Source organism: Procambarus clarkii, chromosome 24 (assembly GCF_040958095.1).
Source record: "Procambarus clarkii isolate CNS0578487 chromosome 24, FALCON_Pclarkii_2.0, whole genome shotgun sequence".
Classification (NCBI taxonomy): Eukaryota; Metazoa; Arthropoda; class Malacostraca; order Decapoda; family Cambaridae; genus Procambarus; species Procambarus clarkii.
In genome coordinates this window covers 17,525,287-17,537,454 of record NC_091173.1, presented here as the reverse complement: position 1 = coordinate 17,537,454, position 12,168 = coordinate 17,525,287, and the positions used below count along the sequence as shown (strand labels likewise).

The window sequence follows — 12,168 nt, the reverse complement described above, 5'->3', positions numbered from 1 at the left end:
TACAAATTCTTTGTATAATTAGGCGTAGGTTAGGTTAGGTTAGGTTAGGTTAGGTTAGGTTAGGTTAGGGTAGGTTAGGTTAGGTTAGGAGTTTTGGTTTTGTTTGTGATTATTTCAACCCGTCCTCGACTCAAGTCCATTACATCCAGAGGTCGACCCCACAGACGCATTCATAAAGTTTTTACATGCTGTTCATTCAAAACGGGATTTTTCTCAAACATAAATTAATATTATAATATATTAGCATATTATGCATATATAGACATAGGTTAGGTTAGGTTAGGTGTTTAGGTTCTGTTGGCGATTATCTGTATTTGTAGTACGTGGGTGAAGCAATTATAGGGTTGTGGTTCGAACAAAATTTGTCAGCGAAGTACTTGTTACGAAAGTGTTCGAACGAAATCAGTTGTGAGTCGTGTGTGTAAACAGCTTTTCATTCATAAACAGGAGGTTTGGCGGTTGGATTAACGAGCTTGGATCTTTGTATGCAAGGACGGGCAGCCTCACCAGCCCGTCCTTCATACAAAGACCCAAAGTCCATTCCATGCACCCGCCAAACCCCCTGATTATGAATGAAAAACGGTTTACATACGACTCGCAACTAATTACGTCCGAACACTTCCGGAACAAGTGCTTCACTGACGAATTTTGTTCGAACAACAACGCTGTAAATGCTCAGCCACGTACTACAAATACAAATAATCGCCAACAGAACATAAACACCTAACCTAAACAGTGCCTAAATATGCACAATATGCTAATATATATCAATAATAATTTATATTTGAGAAAAGTTCTGTTTTGAATGAACACAATGTTAAACACTGATGAAAGCGTATTTGGGGTCGACCGCTGGATAGAATGGACCTCGTCTGAGGACGGGTTGCGTCCTACCCTGCCCAGATTCGGACCCTTGTTCCCTTGCTAGCGAGGAGAGTGTGCCAACTCATACACCCAGGTTGAAACTGAATCAACCATTATGAAGAGGTGAGTTAAAGCAAAAGACATTAAAAAGTCCAGGATTATTTTTATTTAAATCGTGTCCTTTATACATTACATGCATGTTAAAGCAGTAGCAATTCCGAGATAGAAAGTATCCGTATAGGAACTAGGATGTCTGTTCGTCTGTTTGTCCAACGCCAGGTGCTTGGGGCTTGTCTGACCCAATTTTGCAGGGTAATCGATGGGTGGTAGGGGACTGTCATAGGTGGGTCGGGGTCGGCCGCATTGTCTCCCTTAAGCAGAATCGGATTCCGCTGCCACCCCCAGCAACTCCCATGAAGTCTGAAATGGTGTTTTTATCCAGTTTTTCAGCTGTTCATAATATTGAATGATCTGAGAGAGAGAGAGAGAGAGAGAGAGAGAGAGAGAGAGAGAGAGAGAGAGAGAGAGAGAGAGAGAGAGAGAGAGAGAGAGAGAGAGAGAGAGAGAGAGAGAGAGAGAGACCTAGGCACGGCCAGGTACCTATACTAATATTAGATAACATCCAGAATATATCGCCGGTAAACACATAAGATTAGTTACGACTGAGTTGCTATCCAGCAATATTGTCTGGTCACGCTATCATTATAACTCTAGATAACACTAAGCCCATGAACGCCAGATGATATCTGAAAAAAGCTTTTTATAAGCTCTATCTTCAGTATTCCACAATCAGGCTGAATTTACATTGTGTGTGTTGACAATAGCAACTTGTAATATACTTAATACGAATAACTGACTATGAAACCAAAAATAACTTTGAAGAGAAAGTTAGAAAAGGAAAATATAAAATTCTTCCCTTCCCTCAATTGGACAGAAAAATCTACAACCGTGGCATGCATGTTCTTCGCCAACTGCTGGAGTGTATGCTCAGCTGTCGACTAGCAAAATATCGAGCAGACACCTGTGAGGCTGCAAGAAGCTGCATCAGTAAAGAAAACGCATAAACATACTAACATAGGCAACATACTAACATAGGCAACATACTAACATAGGCAACATACTAACATACTCAGAAGGCAAAATATTTATTGCTGAACGTGAGCCTGTATTGCTGTTGTTATTAGTGTGTGTGTTTCTGTACACGAACGCATTATGAAATTTAATAGGAAGTCAGAGAAGAGAGAAGAAGCCTGTGATTGAACACCTTGTTTCCGTGGGCTGGCCTTTCTTCTACAGCGATTTAAGGCTCTCGAGTCATCGGCTATAATTCTACAGAGCTAAATTACGATTGGTTATCTGGTGTACACTTGTGCACCCCTTTTGAGGATATACTCCTTGTGCAGTTTCGATATTTGGGATGCAAGCATTATACAGTCTCCATATTAACATCCCAGGTTTCATTCACTCTCGAGTTACACAATCCCAGAGCCAGGAGATGTATGATCATAGAGCCAGATGGTGCTTGATCACAGAGCCAGATGGTGCTTGATCACAGAGCCAGATGGTGTTTGATCCCAGAGCCAGATGGTGCATTATCATAGTCAGGTGGTGCATGATCCTAGAGCCATGTAGTGCAGTATTCTTCACTGTCTTGGGCGGTCTCAGTGTTGCTGTAGATGCGTATTATACCTGACGGTGTGAAGTAAGACACGGAGGGAAGTTTCAGGCCAAGTCTGTGATCACCGGGCCAAGTGGTGATTGAGACGGACGGGAAGTAAAAGTTAGGCTATTTCCTAGCCCGAAGGTGTCAAATAATCCATCAGATACCGGAGCCACCTGGTGTTGAACCGTGCCTTTACAAGGATGAAGGGCTGATATAGGTTATCAGATGGAAGACTGGATGACTGTCTAGCCAACGAAGGCGACAATATATATGTAGTTTTTACTGTGCATTCAAAAACCTTCGTACATAGCCGAATGCCACTTCTATATGACTAGGAATATTACCTTCGAGTTGAGTTTTATGAGTTCAAACAGCAATTCTTCTATCATATTGCCCGTCTTTCTGCACTATTTTGAGCTCTCGGTGATTCATCCAAAGGTACCTGGGACCGAGATATCAACGAAGGTCTTCACAGTTGTCATTATATCAGCATTATTAGGTACCTTAGATGTGCCTTAAGTCATAAGTCTCTTCTTGTGTACTCATGTGACACTCACTGCCAGACCTGTAATGTTGTTCTGGAACAGCATCAGGGTGTCCCGAGCATTGGAAACACCCTGGAACACTATCAAGGAGCTCCGAATATTGGCGATGTCTTCTAATGTGGCAATTATACTGATGGTGCAGAGTATCCTGCATTTAAATTGGTGCTCAGCGTGTTGGAGGATTTACGTAGGCGTAATCGGGGAAAAATATTATTATTATGAGAGAGCACTAAGTCAGTATGACTACAGCACTTGAAAGATATGAGGACAAGGAGCTGATGTATGAGGACGAAGGAGAGGCACGATGTCCAACGACTTGATCCATCAGGGATCGAACGCCGACCCTGCAAGATGCATGGCCGTTGCTCTAAGAACATGTGTAAGAGGGTGGACAGTGTAACCGGAGAGTAGACCGGCCCGTTCTCTGGATCAGTCTGAGCATCATTCAAGCATTTCTGTTAACATTTGGAAGACTTGAAATATTGATCGTCGCTCAATATGAGATTTGTATTGAGGTTCGTCTCTCCTTTTCACTGCACTATTGTGCAATATTGCACAATAGTACAGTATTGTCTTTCAAGGGCGTCTGTGACGATTAGAAGAACAGCAGTGTTCGTTAGACTGATAGAATAACAGGGACTGATACTTGCTATGGTAATATGGGCTGCCTATTGTTTCTTGAGCATTGTCTTATATTTTGATGTCTACCAGTTGTCCCTTCGAGGACGACAGCAGATGCTTTGTGTGTTGTTTCTGAGGTCCAGCTCCCTGTACTGGTGGGTGGGTGCTGCTTGTGAGGTCCTCACACTACTAGTATGGTTGTCTCCAGAGGTCTCCACAACATGCACCCCCAAAAGAATATTTCCAATATTAAGGTGCACGTCTCACTTAAAACGTTCTTAAAGAAAATAAATACATCAGAAGACACACACACACACACACACACACACACACACACACACACACACACACACACACACACACACACACACAAATACTACATAAACACAACACTTACACACAAGCACACACCAGTCCAAATCGCGAAGGGAAAGCAATGGGACTATCCAATTCCATTTAATGGCATTCTTTACTGTCTACAGACTACACTTTATTTCGGCACTCTCAGGGTCTGTGCTGCATGGCCAAGAGCTTCTATTTCTTTTACATACTTAGAGAGTGTCGGTGGCAGCTATCACAGGGAGACCATTATACGCAAGGCTGGTTAAAACGGGGCGATGGTTTAAAGCGGGTTATTGTCTATTTTTGTTCACTGAGCAGTGTTGGTAAAGTACAGGATCATATCTCGCAGGCCTTCTGCGTGGGCTAAGTCTATACCCCTCCTCTTGATCTCTGCCCAAACCACCGCCTTCCAATTTATGGCTAAAAGCTTAACCTTCATCACAGCCAACTCCTCAAAACACAAGCAGCCAGTCACAGCGGAGTCCTTCAAGACGGGAGCGTCCTGTCCCAGTACCCACCTCCAAATTATTGTACAACTTTTCCTCCCAGCCTCGGCGCTCTGCCTCGCGTCCTCCGCAAGTTTAAGGCTGAGTGCGCAAAGTTGGGGCAAGAAATCGGGAGAAGCAGTTTCTGAGCAATAACATGATTCCCCCAGCTGATGCTGGGTCAGGTAGGGAGAGTTTTTGAGTAAGATTCTTTTGATCTTGAAGCGCTGATAAACAGCAGACATCTCTTTCGCGGTATGTCACACAACTGCACTGCCCTTTTCCTTAGTTTAAGTGATTTATTCTCTATTGACTATTACCTTTACTAATATGTATGTATGTATGTATGTGTGTGTGTGTGTGTGTGTATATATATATATATATATATATATATATATATATATATATATATATATATATATATATATATATATATATATATATATATATATATATGTGAATGAAAACTCAGACCTGTCCTGGGGACCATTCAGGCTTGTTCGCATATATATATGTGTGTGTGTGTGTGTGTGTGTGTGTTGAATATGACCGAAAGATTAAGATTAATAATTCTAACACGAATCTTCTCAATATTTCTTACGTTTTTCTTCACTGTCGCGGGTAATTGAAAAATTAACTCTCCAAAATAAATTTTTTACATTTATATTTTTGGTCTGACACCTAAAAGCGTTTCGTAAGGGCTTCTTACATTTTCAAAGACTGGTTTACACATAACATGCATCATGCATACATGTATATATATATATATATATATATATATATATATATATATATATATATATATATATATATATATATATATATATATATATATATATATATATATATATATTCGAACAAGCTTGAATGGGTTCCAAGCCAATATGCAACTGAAAACTTCACACCCAAGAAGGATTCGAACCCAGACAGCCAGGAGCACTATGCACCTTGACGTACCTGGTACCTTAGCCACTAGACCACACTGACTGTACAAAAATCTTGGTAGTCGTGTGACTATTTATCCAAGATCAGACAGCGCTCGGTGGTCAACTTGGACATAGATATTTCATTGAATCACCTCACTTGGTGGGGCCACGTGAGCAACACAAATGCGAATAAGCTTGAATGATTCCCAAGCCAATATGCAACTGAAAACTCCACACCCCAGAAGGATTCGAACCCGGACATCCAGGAGCACTATATATATAGTAGACATAATAGAGGAAAAAATAAATTGGTTAGAAAGGCGAGGTCCAAGAGCTAATAGCTCAATTATGCAGACACAAATAGTTAATACACACACACACACACACACACACACACACACACACACACACACACACACACACACACACACACACACACACACACAAGGGCTCTGTCACTTGCCTAAAGAGCTTACAAAGGGTTCCTGATGGCTGTAACGTTTATTCCCACTGTAAGAGTTGTTTGTAGTTTATTTGATCTGGATGCGGGGTTGGAATACTACTGGATACCTTATTGGTGCCTCGGGAAGGTATAAAGGCAAGCTGAGTGGCACTTAAGCCAATACTTGCCTCCTCCTTAGTGTGGCACTGTAGTCCAGTGGCAGGGCTACCACCTGGCACAATGCAGGTCGGGGTTTCCTGCACCAAGGGTCAAGATAGATCAAATATTTATTGACATTAGAGTGGCTAAAGTACTATTCATAAGCACCGCAGATATTATTGATTAATATATTGACTAATATGTATACGTATTGATGAACGTGTGTGATTATGCATTTTCATACATTCTAATTGGAAACTCAAAGTCTAATAGATGGCAGTCTCCTGACCTATTTTCACTGTCAATAATAATAATTCTTTCATAGAGTAGCTTCCATAAGCTGGGTAAGTTTGCTGATCTCATACATGGTAAATGGCTTGTGGGATGGTGAAGGTGAGATGGGGCAGAGGGCTCGCGGAGGGAGGGCGCAGGGAGGGGAGGACTGAAAAGTGAGAGGAGAGGGACGCCAAGAAGTTAGAGGGAAGGGGGAGTTAGGCAGGGATGCGCAGAGAAGTGGTGGAGCTGCGTAGAGCGATGATCAGTGCAGATTCGGAGCTGAGAAGAGAGAGAGAGAGAGAGAGAGAGAGAGCTTCGACGGGCCTAGAGAGGAGGAGGAGGGGTCACAACCACACCAAGTTGCCCACTTTATAGTGGCATGAGCACGGGTCCAGGAGCATGGAGTGGCACTTTACGAGAGGGCCGCCCCTCCTGGCACACCGCACTGCCAGGCCGTGTGCCAGGGCAGGCTACACACGACCCCCACAACTCCTCCTTACTACCATTTACCCCCTAACGGCACCAAATGATTCTCCATCCGAATTTGCGAGAAATTTCGGGCTACGGAATGTTAGGATCGTCGTCACTGTGCCGAACACGACGATAACCTGGAAGAGTTCTATTACTGGGGCTCCACGGCGCCTTTCCAGTTCGGGTTCAGGTGTGGGGGGGGGTTAGAAAGGGTCCAGCCCAAGGGGGGGGGGATAAAAAATATCTATCATAACCATGCACACAAAACCCAAGTCATCAGTCCATTTGTATATGGACTTGACCCTTAACACAAGGATAAGAAACGGGATGTATTCGTGGGTCTGCATGGTCTGAAGCCACTCTGACTACTATGAATGAATGAATGAGAGAGAGATAGAGAGAGAGAGAGAGAGAGAGAGAGAGAGAGAGAGAGAGAGAGAGAGAGAGAGAGAGAGAGAGAGAGAGAGAGAGAGAGAGAGAGAGAGAGAGAGAGAGAGAGAGAGAGAGAGAGAAGGCAGAAACAGAGGTAACTTTATGGAAATAAGACCATTAGGAAGCACATCTCAATTTAACCCACATGGATTCCCACTCGCTTTCCCTATGGCTGTCTAGTTCTCTGTAACATTAGACTTGCAAATATGAAACACAAATCTTTTTCCTTGAAATATTACAGACGCTTAAGCCCAGACATACATACATATACAACAGCTTAGTTACAAAAATAGAATGCGCCAGAGAGCCAAACGGTGGAGGTGGAGTGAACATGAAGGTTCAGATGTTCACACGACAACCCAAAAGGCTCGAGAACCTGTATACCAGTCGACTGAAGGCTGAGAGGCCTTCAACAGAGAGGTATGAAATAACATCTCATCCACCTGCACCATCGGAGCCTCGATACCCCCCAAAAGAGGTTGAAAGTTCCAGCTGGATACCAGTATTGCCTCTCTGGGACCCTCTCTTATTGAGGGTACTCGTAGCAAGGTTGGTAGAGCACCTTTCCTTCCACTCCGGTGGTCGTGAGTTTGAGGACCCGATGGTGCAGGTGAATGAAATGTTATTTCCACGTGTATTGTGGTTAACAAATTATATGACTGGCACGTGATTCACCCAATACCTCCAGACTCAATTGGTACACATATATATATGTGTGTATTTGAATATATAACCTCCCCCCTCCCCACCCACACTGAGAAAAGAATAAAACAAACTGTCGGAAGCTCTCGTCATACTGAGACTCAGGGCATAACATACTCCTAGTGTGATGTTCACTCTTGCTAATACCACGCAAATCATACACCTATAAATCCAGGTGCACAAATTATCAGATGTGGGGAACAATGAAGAAGATGCAATCTGTAGCTGCCAAGGAATGATGTTTGGCCCAAAAAAATTGAATATGAGAGAATCACCAGCGAAAAAAAGATAAAAAAAATGAAAATAAACCGATAGGAGAGGAAATTGAAAATTCGCGGGAGGGGTTCACGGTTATTAAAAAGTAATGGGACGTTACAGGGAAAAGGTGATGAGGGGAGAAGAGTTGAGAGAGAGAGAGAGAGAGAGAGAGAGAGAGAGAGAGAGAGAGAGAGAGAGAGAGAGAGAGAGAGAGAGAGAGAGAGAGAGAGAGAGAGAGAGAGAGAGAGAGAGAGAGAGAGAGAGAGAGAGAGAGAGAGAGAGAGAGAGAGAGAGAGAGAGAGAGAGGTAATGTAGAAGAGAAAGGTGTGGAAGGGAAAGGAGGTAATATGGCTGACTGTTGGGGTTTGAGGAAAGATAATAAAGTTGAGGGGAATGATTGATTGATTAGTGTGCTGTTGTAGTGATGCTGACTATGGTGGCTGTAGTGATGCTGACCATGTTGCCTGTAGTGGTGCTGATCATGCTGGTTGTAGTGGTGCTGAACCAGCATGGTTACTGGCTGGCTCGACCAGCGTCCACCAAGAGACCTCTCAGAACACAGCATCACCACCAACCTCTCCGTCCTAACAGGTCGCTGCCTAGAGATGTCGTGTTTACCTTCCTTAATGCTATATTTCAGATGCATGCAAGCGGTTGATGCTTCTAAGGAAACTCTCTCGCAATAAACATTTCCTGGTGGTTCTGTTCCTGCCAGGAAATGTCAATTAAAATTCACACACTGTTTTAATACATTAATCCTGCCATTCTGTTATTATATTAGTCCTGTCGACAGGTTTCAGTTAGTCATTATATTACAGTTTATCAAGAGCCTGAATTCATTCATAATTTGTTCATATGTTCCGACAAACAGTAGCCAAAAGTACATCACCACAGTACTACAATGTCCAGCACTATTTCACGAGAATTATACCATACCCTGATTTCTAAGTTAGCGAAGTTTGGTTCCTTCATTCAGAAGGAATTGTTACAGCTCCCCATTTCTAAGTGATCCCGTTATATTTCTGCCTGCTGTCACTGTACATGCTATACTTGTTAGCTGTAATGCATGCCAGATGAACCCCGAGATCAGTTCCACATGCGGCTACTGTCCTGTGTCCCGCGGGAGGTGACAGGTGATGAAGCCTTCGTCGCTCAGAACTATATCGAGCTGAGGCGAAAGACACGGTGAGATTAAGGGTGAATCAATAGGTCGCCGCAATCAGCAGCCTTCTATGGCTTTCATTTGGGCTCAGTTTAGGAATTCAGAGCAGCAGTAAACGGTAGATGCGGGCGACGGGATGGCTTCATATCCGGAGCAGCCAGCGCTCCTATACACAGCCACACACAACAGTGAAGCCATCGGACACCACCGTTATCACAGCAACCACCACCACCACCATCATCATCATCATCATCACAACATCCACTATTTTCACCACCACAGCAACCCCTTACATTCACCAACACCATACCCATACAACCCGTTCTCGCAAATTCGTAAAGTCAATATTGACTTATTAACTACGTGCATAGGTGATATACTAAACATAATAGATACCCTTAAAAAGATTCATAGAAAACACCGACCTTACCTAACCTTGTTAGTATCTTAAGATAGCATCTTATTGCTTCGTAATTACAATTATTACTTAACCTATACTAGCCCATAACCACATCAACCCCCCCCCCCACAATCGCCACAGTAATCACAATCATCATCCCTCTACCTCACGACAACATCAATACAACACACCACCACAATCATCCCCCCTCCTACCCCACCACCACAGCAATAAGCCACTCCACCATCACATTCACCTTCCATTACTTCAACACCACAAGCCATCAACAGTGGTGGAACACTCCCACCATCAACACGATCCATCCCACCCCCGGCCATTAACTCCAACCTCATCCTCACCATTAACACCATCATCACCACTACCACCAACACCACCACCACAACTACCACCATCATCTCAACACTCGTTCCGAAATTATACGCCTGTGATCGCTTCGTGTCCACCACTTGCACGGAGCTTCGCAGTCTAATACTGGGTGGTAATTTCCTGTAATGTAACATTTATTAACCAAGTGTTCAGAATGACATAAAATTTCCAGGTAATGAGTACATAAGTAATGACTCAATTTGTATGTAAATGCAAAATACACGTGATTGAATGCATCTGTATGTAAATGAAAGGATATATGCAAAATATTATTTTCAAACTTTCTGTTTATGACCTAAAAATACAATCCAGCTAATGTTTTTTTTTTTATTAGAAACAATCTAGCCTTTATTGTAACCATCGTCAGGGAAAATGGAAGAAAATACTTCTCTACCAATTTTGAGCGTAATGATTTAAAAATATGTGAAGAGTTTCCAATTTTCTTTATACTGGAAACCAGCTAACGTAGGACCACAGGAACATTTTACTCAGCCATCCATTACGAAGCAAAATGTTATTTTCTTCCGCGGTTTTGAAAACCCCACAAAGATTTGGTCTACAAAAGAAGGATGATGAAATAAGTAACACATAAATATATAGACATCAGCTTATGGTTCTATAGAATAGTTGTCTATGGAACAACAATAGTTGTCTATGAACGCCGGGCGGCGTTCGTCTTCTGCCTGGGCGGATATGAGTGACTTCAGTGACTGGGAGTCTTCGGGTGTCGACGGAGTGGTTCCGGATGCGTCGTGGTCTACGCAGTTGGTGGTGGCGGAGGTCCATGTGCCTGGTGATGCCGGTGCCAGTGTTTCTAATGTGCCTTCTCTTTTTTCTCCACCTGGGGACTCTCCACAGTGAGGGGTGGTGGCGGCTTCACCTGCCGTGGATGGTGCGGATGCTGGTGCGGGCCGTGGATGGTGCGGATGCTGGTGCGGGCCGTGGATGGTGCGGGCCGTGGATGGTGCGGATGCTGGTGCGGGCCGTGGATGGTGCGGATGCTGGTGCGGGCCGTGGATGGTGCGGATGCTGGTGCGGGCCGTGGATGGTGCGGGCCGTGGATGGTGCGGATGCTGGTGCGGGCCGTGGATGGTGCGGATGCTGGTGCGGGCCGTGGATGGTGCGGATGCTGGTGCGGGCCGTGGATGGTGCGGATGCTGGTGCGGGCCGTGGATGGTGCGGATGCTGGTGCGGGCCGTGGATGGTGCGGATGCTGGTGCGGGCCGTGGATGGTGCGGGCCGTGGCCTGGTGGTAAAATTGAAAAAGGATGCTCGCCGCAAGGGGACCCAGTCGGTGCCTGGTTGTGTGGACGTTGCCGCGAGTGGCCAGGTGGTGTTGGCCTCTGCCACTCCGTCTACCATGCGGATGTGTGTCGGGGTCCCGGAGGATGTGATGCCGCCGGGTCACTGGCGTAGGACTGCCCGGTTTTCGTTGTCTGAGCATGTGGCGGCCTTTAGTGCTGCGAGGCTTTCCTTAGTGTGGGGGCGCGTGGAGACCGTTCCCATCGGATGTGATACCATTTAGGTCCCCAGTTTGCGGGTCTTTGTTTCCGAGGTTCCGGATGCTATGCGTTCCCCGGAGGATGAGGACGATGCTGTAGGGTGGTTACACTGGGAGGCGTTCTGTACTTCATCTTTCTGTTGTATTGTTATCGGTCCTTCAGGCCGGTGTATTTGTGGTTTGCTATGTTTAGTGGTTGAGCGTTTTTGTCTGTTTTATTGTATTTAATTGCATGCTTGCATGTAAAAATAAAAATAATAATAATAAAAAAAATATTATATATATGCGGAAAATCCACTGAGAAATATGAAATGAGGTGAACGTTTCGGCTTGTTAAAGCCTTTGTCAACACCAGACTGACTAAGGAGAAGGGAGAAGGGGGAGGATATATAGGCCGACACCTGACCAACCCATCCCTAGGGTTGGTCAGGTGTAAATAACCAAAAACAGGTATAGCTTAACTTAATAAACTGTTAATGTATATCTTTTATCTGCATTATCTACAGTGAACAGATTATATGTCGTTACTATA

General features: G+C 44.2%; 1 long non-coding RNA gene across 1 annotated transcript in view; it reads right to left on the bottom strand.

Annotated features, from left to right (window-relative positions):
- Nucleotides 1–1,102: 1,102 nt before the first annotated feature.
- Nucleotides 1,103–12,168, bottom strand: part of LOC138368197 (uncharacterized) — a 138,290-nt gene continuing 127,224 nt past the window's right edge. The window contains exon 4 of the long non-coding RNA XR_011229525.1: nucleotides 1,103–1,284. This is a non-coding gene — a long non-coding RNA (uncharacterized lncRNA). The remainder of the gene's footprint in view (nucleotides 1,285–12,168) is intronic.